Here is a 22,663-nt window from a genome sequence, read left to right as displayed (position 1 = left end):
GCCTCTTCCAAGGTGGCAGGGTAGGAGCTCCTGGGTGGAGCTGCAGCTGCCCTTCCAGGTGTAGGACCCTAGCATCTCTGCAGCCTGCACCTTCAGACACCCCCAGAAGGCCCCTGCTGTCCCTGCAGGCTCAGGCATCTGCTCCTACCGCCTGGCCTTTCTCCATTCCCAGTGTCCTCTCCGATCTTAGAGTGGGGTTGGGGATAAGCCTTGGGGCCATGAACGGCAATGGGCAGCAGACAGAGTCCTGGGCAGAAGGGAGTGGAGTCCCCAGTAAGGTCCCAGCCTTACGCCAGGGAGGGCTTTAAGGCTGGGGCTGGGCTTCCAGTCCCAAGGACTGGAGTGGGAACTTGTGGTGCCTCTTCTGAACCCACCCATGGCTGCCCAGGGACCAATCTGCACACAATTCCTCCCTTCTGAGGTGTATAAAGGCCCTGGGCTCAGCCAGAGCAGGGCAGAGGATGGCCAGAGGATGAGGAGAGCAGAGGATAGACAGACTGATGGAGTACCCTCTCCCCTGATAGCTGAAGGAGATGGAATGTCTAGCTGCAGACAGTAGTACCCTCTCTGCTGAGAGCAGCAGCTGCAGTGGAGAGCTTCAGAGACCTGCAGCGACCTCTGAATTACTTGCCTGTAGAGAGTAGCCACCCTCTCCAGGGCCTCCTCCCTGCTGAGAACTGAACACTCAAGGAGAGGACCTGCCTACAGAGAGGAACTACCGACTCCTCTGAGCTGTTCTAACACTAAGTAAAACTCTTCTTCACCCTTTACTTGTCTGTGTACCTCATTCTTCCTGGACACAGGACAAGAACTCAGGCAAAGGCACTGTGGCCACAGAGATTTCCAGCTAGAAAAATCGACACCCTAGTGATCCTGTAACAATGAGTAGAAAAATGAAAGCTATATGGATCAACTGAAATTTTTGGAAGCAAAAGTGCAATATTTAAAATAAAATTTTTATTGACTAGAATAACAGCAAAACAGAAGCCAAAGGAAAAAACATCAGTGAAATTGAATAAATGAACCACAGGGAGGAATAAAAGACTAAAAAATGATGAGTCTCAGTGGATTGTGGGAGTACTTTAAGTGTTCTTTAACAAGTGTGATTGGATTCAAATAATAAGAGGATATGGTACAACTGATAAAATATTTGAAGAAATAACTGAATACAATAAATCCACACAGTAAGTTTATGACCCCCTAGCAAGAATACCCAAACACACACACATGAATAAAACACAAGGCACATCATCAATGTGCTGAAACTAATGATAAAGAAAATATCTTGAAAGTAACAAGAGGAAAATTAAGACACATTTTATACAGAAGAAAAATAATGATAATGATGTCTCAGAAAATATGAATGTATGGCAACACCATCTTTAAAGTGCAGAAGAAAAACAGCTGTCAACTTACAATTCTATATTTCACAAAAATCTCAAAACGAAGAGGAAATAGACTTTCTAGACTTTAACAAAAGGTTTAAACAAACAAAAGCTGAATTTTACAAATGTTTAGGCAGAAGCAAATTAATATCAGATAAAAGTTTAGATTTACATATGGAATTAGGAACACTGAGAATAGTATGCATCTAAAAATTAAATGATTTTCTCATTTTCCTCTTGCTTTAAAAAAAATTGACTGTTAAAGTAAAAATAATAATAAAATACTTGTAGTTTTTTTAACCTAAGCAGAAAGGAGTCCAACATTAAAGTCTAAAGAAGCTAAAATAAAGATCAAATTTAACTCAAAGAAAGTCAAAGGAAATAATCAGGAAAAGAGTAGAAATCAATGAAATAGAAAACACAGAACAGTAGAGAAAATCCATGAAGTCAGTGGCCGATTATTTGAAAAACAATAAAATTAATAAACCTGTGGCTAGACTGGGATAAAGACAAAAATAAAAAAAACATGCAAATTTCAAAAATAGAGGAAAAATGGAGAAATTACAGATTTCATAGATATGAAAGGAATGGTAAGAAAATGTCATGTAAAATTGTGACAGTAAATTTGACAACTTAGATAAGATGAAAAGCTTTTTTGAAACATAAAAATTGTTATCAGGCAGGTGTAATGGATTACACCTGTAATCCTAACACTCTGAAAGGCCATGGCAGGAGGAACACTTGAGCCCAGAAGTTTCAGACCAGCTAGGGCAACATAGTGAAACCCTGTTGATGGTGGTGGCAGCCCGTCTGGATCAGCTGCTGTGGGGATGCCAACTGCAGTGGGGGAGGCGTGGCTGGGGCTTTGTGTCCCATGGAGCCAGAAGGAGCTGGGAACAGGTGGGAGCCCTGACCCCTACCAAGTTGGTGTGGCAGGAGCCCTGCGGTCCTGGACGCAGCTGCACTCACCCTGCTGCAGCTCCAGACCTGGGCATCCCTGCACTTTTGGGGGCCTGGAAAGGCCCCCTACCCTCATAAGCTCAGAAGTGCCTGCTGCTGCTCCCTACCTTCTCCCCACTCCTACCTGGCACTCACTCCAATTTCGGAGCAAAAATGTGGTTGAGCCTGGGCATTGTCACAACCTGGCTGGGTGTGTGCATCCTTGTGGCATTGCTGATACACCAGCCCCCACCACTGTCTCATCCCCTCCAAACTTTGGGTACTGAGGAGCGTGGGATGTGGTCTGGTTGTGGAGGCAGCTTGGCGAGGGCCTGTAGGTGCCATCGGTGCAAACAGCCTGGAGTCCATGGATGGCATGTGGATACCGGGAGGCAGTTCCTGGGCAGAAAGGGGAAGGTCCCCAGTGAAACCCCAACTTCAAGCCAGGGGTGGCCTGATGGCTGGGGGCCTGGCTGCCAGTTCTGGGTAGAGTCCACAGCTGGAGTGAGAACTTAAGGTGCTCTTTCTGGACCCGCCTACGGACCAGTCAATCAGCATGCACTTGCTCCTTTCTGAGCTCATAAAAAGTGCTGGACTCAGCCAGACTCACACAGACTTTGCACTACCAGCTGCGGGAAGGAGCTACTCACTTCAGGTCTCCTCGACTCACTGGGACGCCCTGCCTATGGAAAGGAGCTACTCACTCAGGGTCTCCTCTTTGCTGAGAGCTGGAAACTCTTCCCTCTGACCTGCCTTTGGATAGGAGCTATCCACTCCGGGTTTCCTGAGAGCTGTTCTGTTGCACAATAAAGCTCCTCTCCACCTTGCTCATCCTCCAGTTATTCACATACCTCATTCTTCCTGGATTCGGGACAAGAACTCAGGACCTACCAAACGGTGAGACTGAAAGAGCTGTAGCAAAAATGGCTGAAATACCCACCCCACTCACCACATTGTGGGCACTGACAAGAAGAGAATAGAGAAGGAAATAATAGAGAGAAGAGTCGCAGCCCTTTGGGGTGCCCAGACCTAGGAGCTCCCTCAGCTAGGGCTGTGACACCTTCTTTGGAGCCCTGCAGTTTCTAGACTCTCCAAGCTTCTGGGCATCACTCCATTCCCCAGTGCCCACAGTGTAAGCTGCTTCCAGTACACCTGGTCCAGCCAGAACCTCACAAGGAGCTGGTGCCTATGCCAGCACCTGGAGCTGCCTGCCCCACCGCAGCTGGCATGCCTGGCTGTGCACAGTGGCTAGACTCTGCGCTCGCTCTCACACCCCTTAGGGCTCTGCACCTGGCTCACCCTTGACAGGCATGGGATCTGGGCTGGTAGCACAAGCTGAGTGCAGCCTGCTGGGCCAAGTGGGCAGAACGAGCCCAGCAGGCCTGAGCAAAACTCAGGCAAAGGTGCCACTGGCCACAGAGGTTTTGAGCTGGAAAAGTGACATAACAATCCTGTGACACTGTCTCTAAAAAAAAAGAAATTCATCAAGCGTGGTGGCACATGCCTATAATCCCAACTACTCAGGACGGTGAAGCAGAAGGATCACTTGAGTCCAGGAGTTTGAGGCTACAGTGAGTGAGCTGATTGTGCCACTGCACTCAGCCTGGGTAACAGAGTGAGCTCTTGACTCAAAAAAAAATTACTAAGGTATCAAAATTTACTTCAGAATGCATAGAGTATCTGCATAGCCCTATGTCTAATAAAGAAATTGTAAGAAAATTCTAAGCTCTAATGGTTTCACCCATGAACTCTAACAAACATGTGAGAATGAAATAATGCCAGTGTTATATGCCTTTCTCAGAAAGTAAAAGAAAGAATGAATGCTAACTGATTTTATGAGGCCAAAATTACTCAGACATACACTAGACAAAGATTCTGGAAAAAAAGTAAACAACAGACCAAGATCAAACATGAACAGAGATGCCGACATTATTATGAATGTACTTAAAAAATTACATACAACAAAATATCAGAAGGGTAATACACCATGGACAAGTGAATTTCATCCTAAAATGCAGTCAGTTTAACTTTGAAAATCAATCTAATTCACTAAATTAATAAAATCCACATGATCATCTCAGTAGGAAAAAATATTATTTGACAAAATTTAATGCAAATTTATGTTAATAACTCCCAGAAGCTAGGAAAAGAAGAGAATATTTGCCATCTGCTAAAAGTAAATTAAAAACATCTACAGCTACCATTTTACTTAATGATCAAAAATAAATGCTTTCTACTTAGGAAAGAATGCAAGAGTATTGTAACATATCACTTCTACAATACATTACCACACATTTGGTGTCTAAAACAATGCAAATCCATTATTTCACAGACCAGGAAATCAGAAGTCTAAAATGGGTCTGGGGGTGGTGCTCCTTCTAAAGGCTCTTGTGGAGAACCTATTCTGTTGCCTTTTTCAGTTCTTAAATTCTGTCTGCATCCCGTGGTGCGTGACCCCTTACTTCATTTTCAAAGAGCAGCATAGCACCTCCTGCTTCTCTGATCTCCTGTCTCTCTCATAAGGAGCCTTATGATTAAATCAGGTCCACTTGGATAATCCAGGATAAATCTCCTGTCTCAGAATCCTTAACTTGATCATACCTGCAAAGTCTCTTTTGAATATAAGGCATGTTGTTCATAGGATTTAGGGATTAGACTGTGGACATCTTTGGGAGCAATTTTTTATCTTACCAGAACATGGATGTTCAATCTTACCACTTCTTCTCAATATTGCTCTCAATTCCCTAGCCTTTGCAAAAAAGTGAGAAATAAAAAGAAATAAAATGCATTCATGTCTGTTTGTACGTGATATAATCGTGAGCAGAGAATAGCCTGAGAGATTGATGAAAAAGCTACATAGTGGCAGGATGCACTATTTATGCATAAAAATAAATTATATTTGTATGTATTAAGAATATATAACCAGAAATTAAAATTGAGAAACAATAGCCTTTTCAATAGTGTAAATTATCGACTCTTCAGAAACAAATGTAACAGAATATGTACAAGTTCTTTACACAGACTACAAAATGTTGCTGAAGCAAGTTAAAGAAGATCTTAATTGAGAGCAATACCATGTTCTTAGATTCCAAAACATTTAATTATCCCCAAATTATATATTTAACTCAATTCCAATGAAAACCCCAGAAAACTTTCTTGTAAAAATTGACATCCTATTTGTAAAATCAATGAGGAATTTGTAAAAAAAATTTAACAAATTTGTAATAGCCAAAGAAATGTTGACATAAAAGAATCATTACACTATCTGATTACCTTTCTAAATGGCTCTATTAATTAAACTATGTGTTTATATAAGAATAGATAATTGATTAATAAAACAAATCTAATAAATGTACAGAAATGAGTACAGAAATAAATCATCATATATAGTGGTCAATTGATTGTCAATAAAATTGCCTAGATAATTCAATGAAGAAACTTTTTTTTAAAGCTACATTAAAATAACTTGATATCCATATTCACAAAATGAACCTCAACTTTTGTCTTGAAATATATACAAAAATAATTGTAATCTATAAAAAGCAAACTATATACCTTAATGTAAGAACAAAAAATCCAAGATTTTTAAATGAAAAAAGAAGAAAGCATCTTTATGACTGTATGTTAAGCTATGATTCCTAGATGACACACAAGAGTCAAAGCTGCAAAGGAGAAAGTGAATTAATTGAACGTCATCAAAATTTAAAACTTTTGATTTTGTTAGGCACTGATGAGAATATAAAAAGGCAAGCCCAGACTGGGAGAACGTATTTGCAGATCATATATCTAACAAAGGATTTGTATGTAGAACATAGAAATATTCTTATAATCTAATATTAGGACAACATAAAGCCCAATAAATAAAAAGTAGACAAATGATTTGAACACACTTCAGAAAAGAAGTATGTTTTAACCAAAATCTGACACCATAGCATAGGTTAAGCTAGATAAATTTAGATAAGAAATAGAACTTGCAAGCTTTATTGTTCTTTAGCTTTCTAATATTTATTTTTAGCTTCAAAATTGTTTTTTAATTTTTTAAAATAACATTTGAATGTAAAAATCAAATTGAAACTATTTGCTGTTGACCACACCTATTCAATGATAATGTTGTTAGGAAGATTATATTGCTCATCTGTAGTCATGGTACTTGAAATCAGCAAAATTTCTAAGTAAAAGCAAATGGCCATTTACAAATACAGTCTACAAAGTTATAGTAAACAATGCTTATGCTTTACATTCTAACCGAAGAGAAACCTAAATTAAGCACCAGCATTTTAAATATATGTAGAAATTCAAGGTTTATAAAAATAGAATTGCAATCCTTTCATAAAAGCCAATAATTTACTCTATAGCTTTCTAAGATGATAAGAAAATTATAGTTATTCTCCAAAATAACTGTAATCAATCATGTGGAAATGGAGTTTGAAAGAAAAGTTGACCCGATATTTTCATCTTTGTAGAAAGAATGAAGTTATTTGGGTATCACAGAAACTAATGAGAAGGCAGATTCTGGTTCAAGAGAAAATGATTTATCATTTGACATCAATACTTCAGAAGAGATACTCTATCTTTGATGGAATAATTTAAATGAGATTTGATCTCATGACAAAATGTGTTCCCAACTTATTTATATTAAAATAATTGCTATAACATTTTAAGTTGAAAACTTACTGCATTGATGCAAGTGATCTAGTCAAATTATTCAAGTTTTCTCTGTTATCTTCTTTTGTTTAATTTCTTTTTTGGAAACCAGACTTCAAAAGGTAATGGATTATAAGGGCAATTATAATTACAGAATAACAATGTCAATTATATCTTTCAACTGGAAGATACTCTATTTCCCTTCCATTTGTTAAATTTTACAAAAGAACAAACTTGTATAGCTCAAACAATACTTGAACGAACAGTAATTGAATTTCATGCCCCATCAGCCAGTCAAATTTAAGAATATTCCCCATTATTGTCACAGAGCACAAAGCATGGATTTCATTATATTCAACACAGAACAATGTCCTTTGGAATTGCTGACCTTCTGAGCTTTGAGAGACTGAATAAGGACAAATACCTTTTACAATAAGTAAGTCTTCTGATGTTTCATCTAACAAAAGCTGCTGGTAGAATTAAACCCCACCCTAGCATTCATCCTTCCCACACATAACACTAAAAGCTAAAGGTAAATACCTGTATATTTCCAGCATTAACAGTAATATGCAGGTAAAACAGTAATGCTTTAACTCAACTCTTGTACCTTCCAGATATATATGTGTGAGTGTGTGTGTGTGTGTGTGAGAGAGAGAGAGAGAGAGAGAGAGAGAGATTGGAGAGAGGTCACGTTAGCTTTAGTCCTCTTCTTCTGGATTCACATAATAAGGGAAATACTTGCCTTAGCCCTGACAAAGCCTGCTGGAGCAGAGGGCAGGACCAAGTCAAGGTCAGAGAGCCATGAAGGCTCAGGAAGTGGGGAACACTGACTGGAATTTACAGCCTGGATCCCTGTAGATAAAAGAAACCAATTTTAGTGACTGTGCCCAAGGGGGTATTGCAAATGTCATGCCTCCCTTGTCTAGAGAAGTTTCTGTAACTGAGCACTTACTTGTAAGACAGCAGGTGCAGCAGGCGTGGTGGTCTTTAGGCCAGATGAATGCAGATAGCTCCAACCCACATTCTTACTACAACGTCTCCATCTCAGCGCTCCAACAAGCTGTAGTCTCCATGATTTCCTCATAACTAAGAACTTCAAAGATTTATACCCTAAGACCTATAGTCTCCTTTGCTTGGGATGCTTTCCACCATCTTTACGAGATAGATTCAAAGTCTAGTTAATTGTTCTTTCTTATAAAAGCACAAGCAAGTGCTCCCAAAAACAGAACTGGGCATTCTCTGTGCCCTTATGTATACTGTATATTTAATTTGTCCAGTGAAATCTCTGCAGCAACAAGATACAACTTACTTCAAGACTGTTTTGAAAAGGAAACCTTATTTGTCATTCCAATAGAGGCAATTTAAGTCTTAATTAGGTGTCATTAATAAAGTATTTCACACTGAGACCTTTCCAAACCAAAATAAAAAGAAAAATCAGATTTAATATTTACTTTGTAGAGTAAACTCTCAAAGACTTTGCAAAAAACCCACTGTTCTTTGTAGTTTTGATTGCTCATATATGCAAATAGTTGCACAATTATATAGCATTTATTGTTGCCTGGTTGATTCCTTTAGACTCCAATTATCATTCTATATTCATATCCTCTCCTCTCAGAATCTGGAATCTATTGCTGTGGTGTCTTATGGTATTTATCTTGGATGTGTGTTGTGTTTTTCCAAAATACTTACAGCTAAGTAAATATATTTCTTTTATTTGAAGACTTACTTTGTTTTGTAAAACATTTCTCTGAGATATCACCTATGTTCTCTAGGTCTTTGAATTCTTTAAAGATTTTAAAGGCAGCTATGTTTGTTAGCAACTGTGAATGGTCTGGCTTTGTTATGAACATATCTATTTAAAAGGAATGAATTTTTGAAGTCATGAGAAGCTTGATGCTGTTTATTTTGTCCATGCTGAAAAGTTAGAAGAAACAAATATAAGACTGACAAAGCCAACATATAGTGAAAGAAAACAATATAAATGTTTTGAAGACATTATTACTTGAACACTATCCTGAGATTTACTTTTAGAAAGTTTATTCACATCAATCAGAAGTCAGAAATTTCAATTAAGGAAATGTGGAAAACAGGTTTTATTCATTCATAATTTTTAATTTGGATTTTAGTATATTTAAATGTAACAAGTACCAACATACTGCTATTGGTTGATCATTTTAATTATTATTGAAAGATATTTATTTTGAAGTCTGGTGGAAGATATGATAAGTCGTGAGGGCATTTAAAGATAGAAAGTATAAAATATGGCATAAAAAAGTGATGAAATGGATGTGTCCTTGTAAAATAGAGGCACATTTTCAGTTATATAACAAATGAAGCTCATTAATTTATCCCCACATATGTTACATTAGCTGTTATTTTTATACTGTAATTAAAATCCCCAAAAATAGGTAATATACCTATTTCCCACTATATATGGGCACAGAGAAGAAAGTACTATTTAATTTGATATGAAATGCTGTCTTTAGGAACTTACTGTAAGTGTAAGCATGAATATAGAGGATAAGCACTAAGGTGCTCTTTCTAGTGAAACTGAGATGTCGTGGATGAGGGAAGTCCCTTGGATCTGCTGATAAACGTGACTCTTAAGTAGCTTCAGGAGAGGCTAGTGGCTCCCCCAGACTCTTAGCTTACCCTTCAGTTTCAGTGAGGCCCACGTTCAAGACACCGGGTTCAGGTGTGGAAGTGACGTCTGCCACCTCAGGCGCCAGCGTAAGACCCCTACGTGTTCACCCATTCCTCCTCTTCCCTTTCTGCAGCATTGCGGAGCCTGCGTGCCGAAGGCAGTGGGTTCACAAGTTGGACTGCATTTGGATGACTAATTCATTTTGGAGGAAAGTTGCCCAGGAGGCTGCCAAAATTCCCCCCACCGTATGCCTTGTTTTGAGTCAGGGTCTTGCTCTGTCACCCAGGCTGGAGTGCTGTGGTGCAATTATAGATCACTGCAGCCTCAAAATCCTGGGCTTAAAATCCCTCCCACCTCTGCCACCCACCCTCTACATCTCCCAACTCCCCTATCCCTGCCCCAGTAGCTGAGACTACAGGCGAGCCCCAGCATGCCTAGTTGGTTTAAATTTTTTCTTCTGTAGAGATGAGAGCCTTCCTAAATTGCCCAGGTTGGTCTTGAAATCCTGGGCTCTAGTGATCGCTCCACCTCAGCTTCCCAAAGTGTTGGTACTGCAGGCCTGAATTACTGCACCTGGCCTTCACTGAGTTTTGATGACAGTGATAAGTAAACCTCTGTTTTGTTAAGGTACTGAAATTTTCGGGGTGTGTTGCAGTAGCTATTATTATTAGCCTGACTAAAAAGGCAAGTTTTGACATATGTCTAAGATTCACAAGCTGCTATAAAAGTATGTGCTGTTTTTGATGTTTTCTTCCCCCTTTTAATTTTGGGAAGAGAAAAACAAAACAAAACAAACAAAATCATTGGCTGGTGTGTTCTTTGATCTAATAGACCTATCTTTTCCCATTCTTCTAAAGAGAACCTAGCGAGAGAATTGCATCTATTTACCCAATTCTGACAACTCAATCCTGGCTTACTTGTGAAAGATGATTGAATGAACTCTCTGTGGATACTCATTGTCACACTTGAATGGGGTACTCTATGGAGCCCAGTTTGTGGCCTTCAGAGGAGCTTTGAGGGTCAGTCACTCTTCAGCATCATTAGAGAAGGCTCACAGTATTCTCCAGGGCATCAAGCTTTCTCTTGCTGAGACTGCATGGAGTCCCCCGGTCCCCACAGCTCTTCTGTAGGCACCATCTCAAGAGTGCCACAGAATTTTGATTTTTGTAAGGGGACATCTATTTATGTATCTGCCTTCAGATATATAAATTTGAGATTCTGCCAGAGAACTTGCATTATCCTTAGGAATCTCTTTGGGTAAAGCGTCATAACGCTAGGATGAGGCCTGTTATTTATACCTGATCTCATTTTTTGGCAAGTCAGATTAATAGCATAAGAGCAGATGTCCATGACCTCCAAAAGCCACGCCAGCTGCAGTCTATCATTACATTAGAGATCAAAGTCTGTATAATCTCAAAATATAAAAACAGACATTTTAGGCCAGGCGCGGTGGCTCATGCCTGTAATCCCAGCAATTTGGGAGGCCAAGGCGGGTAGACCACAAGATCAGATTGATTCCATCCTGGTTAACACGGTGAAACCCTGTATCTACTAAAAATACAAAAAAAAAAAAAAAAAAAAAAAAAAAAAAATTAGCTGGGCATGGTGGCAGGTGCCTGTAGTCCCAGCTACTAGGGAGGCTGAGGCAGGAGAATGGCCTGAACCAACTCAGGAGGCGGAGCTTGCAGTGAGCCGAGATCACATCACTGCACTCCAGCCTCAGCAACATAGCGAGACTCCATCTCAAAACAAACAAACAAACAAAAACAGACATTTTATTCTTATTTAGGCCAATATGGAATACTTTTCTTTTATTATTGATTTTTAGAGAAAAGGCTGTGAGGCCTTATGTAAAAAATAGGGAACATGCAAAGATAAGCCTCATAAAGTATATCCCATTTCAAAGGATAACTTCTGAGATTTCTTACATTTTGACCAATGGAATCCTCAGAGTTATAGGATCCTTCCAGTACAGAGCTACGTATGTATGTATGTATCTACCTACCTACCTATCACATATCTTTTTAATGTATCTATATTTTTCTTAAACTCAGGACTTCATAGATCTGATAACTTTTGAAGAAAACTTCAGATAATTCTCAATTGGGAACATCCCAATTTTCTTTCATGAACAGCTGAGGATAGCCCTTAACCAACATGCGTTCTTTTTAACGTGAATTCACCGAGTTTCCTGCCCTGCTGCAGGAGGGACCCTAGAATAGGTTTATTGAGCAAATACGTAAGAAACAAAATAAAACCGAATGTGCCCTAAATCCAGGCTCAATGACCATTTTTAAACGATCCGATTTCTGTGGGAACAAAACTCCTTGCCCGTGGTTCAGGGGGAAAAATAATGTTAGTGCCGGCTTTATAAAGGAAGCGCAGTGCTTTTTCTTTTAACCGGAAGTGCTCTGTCTGTGTTATATGTACTTCTACAGGAGGGGAATTCCACACTCTGGCATTTTAAACTCCTCTCAGCTACTGAAAAATTCACTTACTTCTTGGAGTCCAAACTTTGCAATAAACCATAGCATAGTACCTCCTGAGAAAAAGCATTAAAATTAAAAATACCCCCTGTAGCTGCTGACAGTAGCATCTGCTCGAGAGTACAAATTAAATACTTCAGAATAAAAGCCCATAAATCTATAATATTACTGCACTTATGAAAAGATGTAGTACTAGGGATATACAGTCTAGAAGAAGAAATAAACTCACCGAAATGACCAAGATTTAAAATACTAACATGCAATCATTCATGAGCTAATAAATATCAAGACTGAATTTGAAAAAAACACAGTTTCAGATGAACGGAGACTAAAAAGATGTTAACAACTAAAGGCAAGGTATGATATATAGAGATATAGATATATATTTGTATGTGAGAAGGGTGATAGTGAGTTTATTGACAAAATTTGTGTAAGGTCTATAGCTTTGATTATGATACTTATTCATTGTTAATACCCCAATTTTGATAATTTGGTGTGGATTGTATAGCACACACTGAAGAATTTAGGGCTAAAAGGGGATTATATCTGAAATTCACTTTCAAATGGTTCAAAAAATAATATGAATAATATGTATAAAAGTTACTATTATATACATACATAGTATGAATGTAAATATTATGAGTTAAAGAATTCTAGTGCAAACATATTAAAATGTAAACATTTAGGGAATCTGAGTGAAAGGAATATTATAAATCTTTGCGCTGTTTTTCTAACTTTTCTGTTCATCTGAAATCATTTTAAAATAAAAAGGTGAAAAGAGAAAATTCAGCAAAGCTGTAATTGTGCTCTCAAAGTAACTGTTACTGATGGTTTCAAGAATGTGAAATATAATATGGTATGAAGGGATACCAGAAAACAACTGACATAGGACTAAAATATTTATGCTTATCTACATAGTGTTCTGGGTTGAAGATAAAAATAACTGAAAAGGAGTGTCACAGAATATAGAGTTTAAGGAATACTGCTGTCCATTCTCAAGTCTTTTATTATGTTCCCATGAAATATTTTCACAATTATTTCCTAGCAACATACATCATTATTATAATAAAATAACAGGAAATAAGGGAACTAATATCTAACTAGCTATATTTGTAAAGGCTTGTTTTATCAAGCTCATATTGTCCTTGAAAATTTATAATGTGCCAAGCACTATGCTAGGTGGAACATATTAAGTGAAATGTTGAAAAATAGATGAAAGTCAGAAAAAAAGTCAAATAGTTTTGTTAAAAAATCCTCTGATGCAAAACCTAACCATTTATTTATTATTTAATCTAACAAATATTAAATACCTTAATCATTCTAGAGACTTGTGGAAACTGAGAGACAACTAATAAATGATCACATCCTAATGAAAATAACTACTTGTCTAAATACTTAAATATGTTGGCACAAAAATCCATGGAATTGCATAGAAAGGGAAATGAACTCAGTCTTCAATGGCTATGGAAGGTGGCAAAGAATGAATGATATATAATTTATGACTTGAAAGATGAGTAGCAATCAGCTAAGTAAAGGGATAGGGAGAAGGAGATTCTAAACAAAATGATTCCGTGTTAAATAGACCATAGACCAGAGAACATAACTACATCTTGAAATTGAATTAAACAAAGTCACCTTGAGCATAGACCATGAAGGTTGGGAAAAGAGAAGTGCCAGCTTAGTGGCATAGGCAAATCCAGGAAGGGTTTTACATTCCATACTCAATAATTTGGACCTTATCTTGAGTGCCTTGGAGAACTACTGAAGGATTTTTGGCAAGATGGTTTTAAAGCCAGACTTATGCTTCAAACTGGTTACTATGGATACAGTGCCTCTCTATAAAGAATGGTGTCAGAAAAACATGTTGTGAAGTTACGTAAGAGATGAAGGTGGCCTAACCCAAAAGAATGGGAATAGAAATTAAGAGAAGTATAAAAAATAGAATTATCAAAGAGGATAAATAAAAAAGACCTAAATGATTAATTGATGGGGAGACATTTGAGAAAATGAGGAATAAGTGTTCTCGGAAAGTGGTGTCATATCAGAGTAGGAACACAGGAAGAAGAGCAGGAGGGGAGGATGAACACTGATTTAAATTTATTTATTTAGAATATTAGTTTTTTATATAAAAGTCTGAAGCCCAGCAACTTGAACTCAAAATATAACTTTCAAATCATGTGCATGGAGAGCAAAGTGAGAATGGAAGAGTCAGTGATTGAACACAAAGTAAAATAATATGGAAGAAACAGACTAGTAGAGTTGGAGATTGTATAACCCAAGAGGTAGGAAGAACACTAAGAGAGCATGGTACTATTTAAAAAATAAAAACAAAACAAGGAAGTATTTCAGGATGAGGAAGTGGTCAACAGGATCAAACTTTGGAAATAAGAAAGAAAAGTTTTTTAATAGACCGATGAGGGTAAAATCCAAGTTGACTATGAGCCGAGTGATTGATTAAAAGTGGAGAAAACGTGTAGAATTACGCACAAGTCAAGAATCGTGACTCTTTAAGAAATAAATTGTGTGATTGAAAAAAGAGGCATGTAGGTTCAAAAGATGGAATAATTTCTGAAGATGGAAAAGACTTAACTTTCTATAAGCGCTGATGAACTCCATATTAGTTTGTACGGGCTTCCATACAAAGAACCACAGACTCAGCTTAAAAAATAGAAATCTGTTTTATCACAGTTCTGGAGGCTAGAAGTCCAAGGTTAGATTATTGGCAAGGTTGTTTCATTTGAGACCTCTCTCCTTGGCTTGCAGGTGATCATCTTCTCCCTGTGTCTTCACATGGTCTTCCTTCTGTGTGTGTCTGTGTCCTAATTTCCTCTAATGATAAAGTGAGCAGATGTATTTCATTAGTGCCCACCCTAATTACCTCATTTCACCTTAATTACCTCTTTAAAGATACCCATCTCCAAATCTGGTCACATTCTAAGATACTGAGAGTTAGGACTTCAATATATGATTTTGGCAGGGACACAATTCAACCCATACCGAACTCTGTTGGCGCACTCTGTCCTTTAAAGAGGGAGAAGTGGAAGTTTAGGAAAAAGAAGGAATGTGTGAGGGAATGAGGTCTTAAACAGATACGATGAAATGAGACAGAGAAGAAGATCAGCCACAGAGGAGTGATACTGCTTTTGGGAATAGCAGGGCTTTAAACCCAGATAGATGGAGATATGTCTAAGCTTAGAGAGAAATTGGTCTGATGGCTTCTATCTTTGCGGGGAGATAAAGTATGGTCGTTGTTGGGGTGGAGTTTTAGGATGATTCACTGAATGCAAGAAGCCAGAAACCACAAAAAGGAAGTTGAGAATATTGTCAAGAGAGTCTGAAGTAACGACCATCGAACCTATGCTGGGCAGAGAAGGGACTAAGATAGGAAGAAGTTAATGGGAAAAAATACAGGCGTCACATCTCTGGAGGTCTCAAGATTTAGGACTGATTAACTTGAAAAAATGTAAGCCTAAGAGATGATGATTGTTCTTTAAGTATTAGTTAAATCTGTGCTTTATCTTCCTCTAATACCATTTAACTCTACATAAGAAAGTTGTTTATTCTCTCCTAGAGGCCAATACAATCATCTAGTACAGTCTTCCACACAGGGGAAGTTAATTTATAGCATAAAACAAATACACTCACCATCTGATGATGTCTTGTAAGATGTTTTCCTTGGGATTAAGAATATAATACTTACCTTGAAGGAATAGAACTAGGGGCTAAAGCACCCATAACTGATGGTTGGAGAATTGCTGCTAAAAATTGATAGACTGTGGAGTGAACCTAGAAGTAGAGGGCAGAAAAGAATAATGCTGGGAGAAATGTGTGGGGGGAAAAGAAAGAGTGACAGAGTAGGCGAAGTCTTATGTACAAAGGCACCAAAGTAAACAAAATGAGAACTAAAAAGAGTGATCACAATTACGATAGAGTTAATATCTGTTTTAAATCTGCTTCATGTGCTTAAAAATGTTTATCATTCTCTGTGGCATAAATTAGTACTGAACTGTTATTCAAGTCTTTTAAAAAGTTATATCTTTTAAAGCAGAAAAGTAGCTGGTGAATTTATTATTATTTTTGAAGGAAATCAAGTCTTTGTTTTCCAAAAGCATTACAGCTAATATTACAGTAATGTGGTACAAAAATCACATTGGTTATCCATCGCTCCTACCACTTGCACCTATTGCTCACTCGTGCTGTTGTAAATTCAGGTTGAGATGTGAATTCAGAAGCTTTGCCTGTCTAGGAATGTAGAACCTCCTTTCACCTACTGATTTAGCAACTCAGATCCTGTTCTTAAGGACTCATGATTTTAAAAAAGTAAGCTATTTTCTTGATTTAAACAACAGAATGAATTAAACTGTACAAGCTCATGCTTACTCTAGAGCCTTCTCATCCCAAAAAGTTTTCCTGTCATATTTTACACCTTCTTTCAATTTTCTTTTTTCTTGTCTTTTCTCTGATACCTTTCCTCAGCCTTCCTGAAATTCAAGGCTTCTTCGAATTTGACTGCTGATATGAACACAATCAATTCATTACTACAAGAGTAACTGCTGATAGGAGCATACACAATTGACTTGTATGCAATGATTGATTTGTATGCAATCTTTCCCTTCACTGGTTACCTCGACTAATTGTTTTTCCTTTTTGCTTATTAAAAATTGAAAAGTCAAATGAATTAATTTGCATTGCTTCTCAAAACAAATGCAATTTTCTTCAAGTCTTTGCTACTAGTTCTTTTTATAAAAAAGGAGCACAACAACTCATACTTCACCTACAAAATAAGGCTTGGTTCTACCATTCTCAGGAAACATTTCGTTCTAATTTTATCTTCCATTTTATTTGAGTTTTATCCTCTTTACTGTCGTAATGTTATACTCATTATATTATTCAATATGCACAATAAATTGTTACCAATTCTATCCCTGAAATACATATATCTATCAGATAAATATGATACATTCAGACCGAACCCATTCTCCACATTTTGCCTCATAACTGTGAGCTTTCTTTTGCATTTTTTTCTTATTTTTTTTTCTCAAAGCATATGAAAATGCCTGTTTACTACTGGTTGAGATGCTGTTTTCTTTACTCAAACACATAAGTAAACACATTATTACCCAGTTCTCATCACCTCTATAAAATGTCTGGGTGTAAAAAGTATTTGATTTGGTATCTTAATAATCATATTATTTAGAGATGGGGATCCCACCAGGTTTGCCCAGGCTGGAATGCAGTAGCTACTCACGGGCCTGATTATTGTGCAATACAGCCTGAGACTCCTGGACTCAAGCTGTACTCCTGCTTCAGCTTCCTGAGTAGCCGGGATATAGTTCTCTACTGCACCTGTCTAATATCTTAATTTTTGATGGTTAGATGCATTCATTTATTTGTTTAATAAATATTATTTTTAGGGAGGAGCATGGAAAATAACCTGGACTGGGAACCTATTCTCTATTCCTTATTTCTTTTCTTAAAGTGTTCCATTTTTATCATCAATACAGATGATTTCTGAGAGACAGCCACCTAGAATTTCCATATTTTAGTAGGGAATAAAAATTTTAGAATCAAGTTTCCTAATTTTCTTCTATAAGTCCTGTTGAGATATTGATAAGAAATAGCAAAAGCTCGGATTATTGGCATCCTTATGATATTGATTTTCCATTCCTTAATGCATCATGTGTGACTTTCACAAAGGTTTTCTTAAACATTTTTCAGTCAAATTTCATACTTTTTCTGCTACAGGTCTTGCATATTGTTTTTAGATATTTTAAAGTATGATAGTGATGTAATGTCTAGCATCTTTGCTGAAACCAGACTTTCAGTTCAAAGCTGATACATGTAGTGATCACAAAAATTTTCATTTACTTTGTCACTTAAAAAATACTTCTTATGATCCACTATATGAGTTGCTATAGGTTTGTGAGGCATGCAGTTTATCTACTTAAAGTCTTTCCTTTGCTTTGCTCAGTGGTTTATTGTTAATGGGTATTAAATATTGTCAGCTATTTTTATCCATTGAAAATTCTATGACTTTTATATTTTACTCTGTTAATGTGATAATAATATCTGAGGATTTTTAAAAAAGATAAGGCAAAATATTTTCCCTATTTTAAACAAGTCAGATAATTATGTGTTAATTATATATTGTCACATTACATGCCTTTTAGTGAGACTGGTTTATAGTTTTTATTTCATTTGAGTCCTTGGTTTGGTGTTGGTATCAAAGTTAGAGTTGTGACAAAATAAATTCAACATTGTTCCTCCATCATCTAGGCTGTAAAGTAACTTGTTTAAAATCAGTGTTCCTTGACTTTTTTCCCCTTGTGTTTTAGTAGTTTGTCAGTAAAACCCTATTCTCCAAGTATTTTTTGTAGTTATATATCTAATGTATCATTTTAGTTATTTAATACTTATAACTCAAGCTTGTTTTTTTGTCAAGACAATTTTGTTTACTTTTTAAGCGTGAATTGCCCATCTTATATAAATTGTCCAATTCATTGGCACAAGGTCATCGTAATATGGTATGATTATTTTTAATCACTGTTGACTAGTTGTGAGTTATTTTATTTTACATTTTTAATTTTATTAATATATTTATATGAGTTTGAAATTTTGAAGTAGCTGAAATCTTTTTCTTTATACATGATTTCATAGATTTTAACCATATTATACCATTTCCAAATTAAAACAACTTTAAAGATTTTTTTTCCTGTTGAGGAGGCAGAGCAAGATGATGAAATAGAGGGCTCCACTGATCATCCCCATTGCAAAGACACCGGTTAACATCTACACAGAAAAGAATCACCTTCAGAAGAGCTAAAAATCAGGTGAACACTCAAAGTTCCTGGTTTTAACTTCATATCACTTTCAGAGACATCAAAGTGATAGAAAAAACAGTCCCGAATTGCTGATGCCACCCTTTGTCCACCCCTAGCACAGCAAAGGAATCAATCAACAGAGTGAAGAGACAACCCACAGAATGGGAAAAAAATATTTGCAAACTACCCATCTGACAAGGGATTAATAACCGGAGTATATAAGGATCTCAAACAACTCTGTAATAAAAACTCTAATAATTTGATTGAAAAATGGGCAAAAGATTTGAATAGAGATTTCTCAAAAGAAGACACTCAGATGGCAAAAAGGCATATGATCACTGATCATGAAAGAGATGCAAATCAAAGCTGCACTAAGATATCATCTCATTTTATCTTACTCCAGTTTAAATGGCTCACATCCAAAAGACAGGCAATACAAAATGCTGGTGAGGATGTGGAGGAAAGGGAATCCTCATACACTGTTGGTGGGATGCAAATCAGTACAACCACTATGAAGAATAGTTTGGAAATTCCTCAGAAAACTAAAAATAGAGCTACCATATGATCCAGCTATGCTACTGCTGGGTATACACCCAAAAGAAAGGAAATCAGTATATTGAAGATATATCTACACTCCCATGTTTGTTTCAGCACTGTTCATAATAGCTAAGATTTGGAAGCAACCTAAGTGTCCATCAATAGATGAATGAGTAAAGAACATGTGGTACATATATGTAATGGAGTAAGAGAACAAAAAGAATGAGATCCTGTTATTTGCAACAACATGATGGAATTGGAGAGCATTATGTTATGTTAATGATAATGGAAATCATTATGTTAAGTGAAGTAAGCTAGGCACAGAATGACCAACATCACATCTTCTCATTTGTGGGACATAAAAATCAAAACAATTGAACTCATGGGCGGAGAGAGTAGAAGGATGGTTACCAGGGGATAGGAAGGGTAGTGGGGAGCTGTGGGCATGGGGCAGGAGGTGGGATGGTAAATGTGTACAAAATTAGAAATAATAAGACCTACTATTCGATAGTACAACAGGGTGACTGTAGTCAATCAAAATTGTACATTTTAAAAAAACAAGAGTATAATTAGATTGTTTGAAACATAAAGGATAATTCTTGAGGAAATGGATACCCCTTTCTCCATGATGTGATTATTACGAATTGCATGCCTGTATCAAAACATCTCATGTACCCCACAAATATTTAGACTATGTACCCACAAAAATTAAAAATGGAAATATTTAATAAAAAACAACTTTAAAGATTCACTGGTAGTTCTGTTTTAAGTTAGGATACAGTTAAAATTGACTCCTTTTCCAATAACAGTTAATGATGAAACACTGGGCTTTTTGTGTCATGATATGGGAATCAGCAGCCATTCTCTGCTCACTATAGAGCTAAATACTAATAGTGTACCCTACAAGTCAGAGAAGGTAAAAGGAAGTTTGGTAAAACTATTTTTTATTTTTGTTTTTAAATGAGAAGACATGTACCCTATATAGGGTACCTATTGACTTTCTAACAAGAAATTTGGACTTCCTAACTCCCTTTCCTCTCTCCTTCAGTTTTTCTCCATATTGATGATCCAATAATCCTTCTCAAACACATATGCCTCTAGCCTCCTTATTAACAGGATAAGGCCTACTTGCCTCCTTATTCAAGCATAGGTGGCCTTTCAACATTTTTTTAAATTTATTTATTATTATTATACTTTAAGTTGTAGGGTACATGTGCATAACGTGCAGGTTTGTTACATATGTATACTTGTGCCATGTTGCTGTGCTGCACCCATCAACTCGTCATTTACATCAGGTATAACTCCCAATGCAATCCCTCCCCCCTCCCCCCTCCCCATGATAGGCCCCGGTGTGTGATGTTCCCCTTCCTGAGTCCGAGTGATCTCATTGTTCAGTACCCACCTATGAGTGAGAACATGCGGTGTTTGGTTTTCTGTTCTTGTGATAGTTTGCTAAGAATGATGGTTTCCAGCTGCATCCAAGTCCCTACAAAGGACTCAAACTCATCCTTTTTTATGGCTGCATAGTATTCCATGGTGTATATGTGCCACATTTTCTTAATCCAATCTGTCACTGATGGACATTTGGGTTGATTCCAAGTCTTTGCTATTGTGAATAGTGCTGCAATAAACATACGTGTGCATGTGTCTTTATAGCAGCATAATTTATAATCCTGATGTACCATATGACCCAGCCATCCCATTACTGGGTATATAGGCCTTTCAACATTTTTAAGCAAAAAATGTTGCTTCCACATTAAAAAAGACCTAATAAGCCGAAAAAAAATTCATTTTTCCTTTAAAGAAATGAGAAAACTGAAAACACACATGAAGACACACACACACACAAGTCAAGAAAAAAAACCCTAAATTTTGGAGAGAAGCACATTCTCCTTATGTGTGCAAATACAAAGACAGTTTAGACAATTTCAGAGGTATGAGTACAGAAAGGTTAGAGGAGTAGGCCTATTATAGGGATAGATAATTTGCTGGTTTAAAGAGACATGAGCCAAGCTTTAACAATTCTGTGGGCTTGAGAGAATCTGGACAAGTCCCAAATACAAAACTAATCTTCCTTATCAGAAATTTGTTAAGAGCAACAATTTAACCAAATATTGACCAGCTATTTCACCAAATTAACTTGAATTTGATTACAACTATTATTATTAAAGAATTTAATTCAAATAAAAAGCTTTCCTAAAGATTCCCAGAAACTGAAAAAACATCTCTTTGAATATCATCACTATTAGTGATGGCAGCGGCGGCCCGAAACAGCTTCGGCAGGGGAGGCACGGCTGGGGCTGCATGCTCTGCGGAGCTGAGGTGTTTAGACCATGGGGACAGATCTCTCATGAATGGCTTGGGCTACCACCTTGATGATCAGTGGGTTACCACTCTGAGTTCACACAGGAACTGGTCGTTGAAATGTTTGTGGCACTACCCCCCACCCTCATTTCTGCTTTCACCATGGGATATGTCTACCCCCACTTTGCCTTCTGCCATGATTGTAAGCTTCCTGAGGCCTCCCCAGAAGCCCAGTAGACGTCAGCACCATGTTCCCTGTAAAGCCGGCAGAACTGTGAGACAATTAAACCTCTTTTCTTTATAAATTACCCACTGTCAGGTATTTACAGCAATTCAAGAATGATCTGAAATGATACCATTATGAGTCAGGCACTGTGCTGAGGTACAATTAAATACAAAAATAAACAAATGAAGATACCTGGCCCCTTGAAGGGAATTTATACCTAGGAATGGGCATCACATGTTCAAACACACAATTACAATGGATGGAACTTCATAGTACAAAGCATTCTAGTAGTGTAAGGAAGTACAGTGTGCTCTACTGGTCGGGCTGGGCAAGGCTGCCTGGTGGGAAATGTAAATGGGAATTGAGGCAGAGGTCAAATTTTGAAAGGCGACCTATGCTTGAATAAGGAGGTCAGTAGGTCTTACCCTGTTAATAAGGAGGCTAGAGGCATATGTGTTTGAGAAGGATTATTGGATCATCAATATGGAGAAAAGCTGACGGAGAGAGGAAAGGGAGTTAGGAAGTCCAGGTAATTTCTCATTAGAAAGTCAATATGTACCCTATATAGGGTACACATCTTCTCTTTTAAAAATAAAAATAAAAAATAGTTTTACCAAACTTTGTTTTACCTTCTCTGACTTGTAGGGTACAATATTAGTGTTTAGCTCTATAGCAAG

This window comes from Macaca fascicularis, chromosome 18 (genome assembly GCF_037993035.2).
Source record: "Macaca fascicularis isolate 582-1 chromosome 18, T2T-MFA8v1.1".
NCBI classification, from domain to species: domain Eukaryota; kingdom Metazoa; phylum Chordata; class Mammalia; order Primates; family Cercopithecidae; genus Macaca; species Macaca fascicularis.
The sequence above is the reverse complement of the archived record's forward strand: the minus strand, read 5'-3'. Positions refer to the sequence as shown.